Here is a 3,903-nt window from a genome sequence, read left to right as displayed (position 1 = left end):
ATAAAATATTTAGAATTTTAAAAAATTTGTGACGATAATAACTATCAACTCAATAAATCAAGAACCTTTTAGAACTTTCGAATAAATTAATGATTATAGTATTCAATTTCTATCACACTCAATAAATCAAGACCTCCAACAAAAAAAAAAAAATCATGCATTTTTTGTTGAGTCCAATCACAAAATGCCATTGTACGTGGACATAAATAAAAAAATTAAAATCTATCTCTTCTTTTTTTTCTCCCTTCCACCCTGTCACCAGCCATCCGCAGCCATGGTCCTTCGATTTCCAGATCTCCGCGAGTGCCAACGACTCCACTGGTGGCTAGAGACCTTGGATTTCCACCGTGAGCTGTGATGAATCCCGCCGGTGGCCATGGACCTCGGATTTTCAGGTTTCCTCCGGCCACCATGGACCTTGGATTGTCATGTTTTAGCGGGCGCCTAGAATTCCAGATCTTGAAGAACGACACCAACGATGGCCATAAACGAGCGTCGGCATCACTTGCTAGTTTCATCTAATCATAAAAGAGTTGTCGGACAAATTTGTAGCAACGCCTATATCCAAATCTGTACAGAGACATATATGATGGCCTTTAAAAATCTCAACTTTGTTTTTATGTGATGGACCTTCACTTCATTGCCTTATGCTTCGATGGCTACGCCATTGATAGTCTCAAAGTGAGATTGACTTAAAAGTCTCTACCTTTGCTTGATGGATCGCCTGGGGAAGTGAGTGGACGAGCTCCAAGTTATTGTGGGGTTTGCTCATTCACGAAGGGTGGCCGCGAGTGACAACGAAGTGGGTTGCCGGCTCGGCCATGGACGGGCAACGAATGCGAGCCGCCGCGATGACAGAGTGGGTGGCTCGACCATGGACGATTGGCTTGGATGTGGTGATTGCAGATGGAGGAGCTAGCTGTCGACGGCGGAGGGAGAAGAGAGAGAAAAAAACAAGAAAGTGAGAGTTTTAATTTTTAATTTTTTTAGTTATGTCCACGTCGTCTACACGCGACATTTTGTGATTGGACCTTAATAAAAAATGCACGCTCACGATACGTTGCTATTATGTCAACTCATCGCATACGTATCTTATGTTCCAAAATTAATCGGAATAACTGAATTAATACTAAATTAAAATATTTATGATTAATTGGCACTGTATATGGACATGCGATACAACATGATATGACACGCCGACACGTTATTTCTCAAAAATAAAAACTTGACATTTCGACATGTTTATATATATAACACAAATGAATAATAATAATAATAATAATAATAATCTAGAATTAATTTACACTAAAAATTAATCCGATATTTGTTAATGTCATTTATTGTTTTAAGTTGACAAATTCAATTACATTCCATTATAATAATCTATAAAACTTAAAGAAAAAATAAGCAACCCACATTCTACTATTAAATTTAGAGATACGTGCACTACAAATCCTAAAACTTTTACAAAAATGTAATTAAATTCTAAAAATTATTAAATTGCTGCTATTTATTTATTTATCGTATATGGGATTTTTATTGCTTTTTTTTTTGTAAAAAAAAAAGAGGAGGCATGATCATGGTTAGGCACACCATGAGTCACACCACTACTATTGTTAATGGCATGCCTAGCCACCGTCAAGGGGCTAATGACCTATGGGGAGTGGCCCTCCCTAGCCCAAACGAGACCCAAGTGAGGCTTGCCTAGATATGGGCAACGCCTTAGCGGGGCCAATGAGGCTTGCCCAAATCTAGGTGACACTAGCCTTAACTCGTGGTGCGAGCCTCCCAACCCTAGGCGAGTCGGCGACCCTCCTAGGCCCGACCGAGGCTCGATGTCGCCCAAGCCTCAACGAGGCATCACCTAGATCTAAGTGAGCCTTGCTAGCCCTTGCCTAGCCAGAAGGGTTGCCCTTCCTGGGCCACCTAGGGTCGGAGAGGTCATCGACTTCCTCCAGTGGCAATGACAGCGGTGGGGGCCCAACCACCATCCCTGCCTCCTTTTTTTTTCCTATATATTTACATTTTGACCTCTTAAATATTGAAAATTTTTAAAATTGATCTTGTGCATATCGAAACTGCGTGTTAGAGATTATTGGAAAGAGTTAATTACATGTCAGATTTTTCGACATTCGTTGATCATGTGTTAGAACATGTTGGACGCGTATTAGAATGTCGGACACAAAGACTCTCGAAAAGTATCAATGCTTTTTAGATTGGCACCGATAAAGGTTTATGATTAAATTGCCACAAATGCAAAAAGTTTATGATTTTTTTATACTTTTCCCAAAATTTTGTGATGATGGTAGCTATCAAGTCAATAAATCATACTTTATTTTTGCCTTGCATTCATAAGCAAAAGCCATAAACATTAAAAAAAAAAAAAAGGCAATAAAAGGAAGAGCATGCTCAAAATACGTTGCTACAACATCAATTCATCGCATGCATGTTTGTGCCGACTGACGTTTTCCTTCCCTTATAAAAAGTCTCGCGTGTCTAAATACACACAATAAGCGAAATGCCTATATACTCGCATTATGAATTAAATCCTTCATTTATCATGATCCTTATGCTATTAGCTTGACTTGTATGTTACTAATTATGTTGCTAAGATTTAGTTTTGAGAAGTAAATTTATCAAAAGTTTCATTAGTTACTATCACTTTGACGTTGTAGGTCAGATGATAGATTAATAAAATGTTATACCTTACTATTACTTAACATTTATATCGATCAGATTTAATTTTCGAGTCATGTACTATTACATCGACATTGTCAAGATGTTGCTTGAAATGGAGTTCCGGAGGCGAATATACAAGATTGTCAATGTGCAAGTCATCCCAAGATCATGTAAAGATGCTTCTAATGATTGGCCTCGATGGAAACGAGATGAACGAAGATATCTCAGCAAATAGAAAGGTAAAAAGATGAGAAGAAAAGAAAGACGCCAGACGTTCACTGCCGGCTCCAATGCACATTGGTTCTATCAGCAGCAGCAGGACAAAAGGATTAGGCGTGATTGAGGCAGCTGGTTTATTTTAGTATAGCTTGGAACAGGATATCGGATATAGCGTTTGCTGAGTCAAATGGAAACGTAGAATCATGTGCGGTCCTTACTCAATGGCCAAATCAACATGACATTGGCCTATAAAAGGATTCATCCATCTCGGCCTTTGAATACCCACCAAACTTTGTTGTTTGATTAGACTCGATTCATCAGCTTCAGTTCGATCCTCAGAAACAGGGTCAGTTCAAGTTCTCCTTCCATTTTTTGTTGCATTTAAACATTGAAAATGTTTCCCACGATTCATCGTCGGGGACCAGGAAAAAGGGAAAGAATTCCCGTTTGCTCGAGCTGTTGTAGATATTAAAAAAATGTTTTGCACCGTCGTTTAAACTTTCGAGTTGTTGACCAAAAAAAAAAAAATTCAGGCAAACTGCTGTGCATGTAACTTTAAGTTTCATCGGATCCTGAAGGCTCGAGTTCAGCTTCTCTCATCCTAGGATTTCTTCTGATCATACCCTAGAGATTTAAATTCTATTGCCCAGACGCATCGGGTTTGCACGTTTACAGTCTTCATCATCAAATTAGCCTTCGCCTGAGGGAAAGCATGATATGAAGTATATGCCATACTATATTCTACATCATAAACTTTTAGATAAGCAGCTGTGCATGTAAGTTAACTTGAGCAATTAATCACGGAGAAAAATCACAAGCATGCAAAACTCCAGTGTGTATGATGAGCTTAAGTAAACCGCACAGTCAATTGCCTTTGGACTTGAAGCCTCACATTTCCGTTTTACTTCCTTTTCTGGGAAGGACATAGTTTCAGGAGGGAAATGTGGAAACTCAAGTGCTCCGAGATGATCTTGGTGAGGAGCATTTATGACAACATTGGGAGAC

The sequence above is a fragment of the Eucalyptus grandis genome, chromosome 7 (assembly GCF_016545825.1).
Source record: "Eucalyptus grandis isolate ANBG69807.140 chromosome 7, ASM1654582v1, whole genome shotgun sequence".
NCBI lineage: Eukaryota > Viridiplantae > Streptophyta > Magnoliopsida > Myrtales > Myrtaceae > Eucalyptus > Eucalyptus grandis.
Note: the sequence above shows the minus strand (reverse complement) of the source record.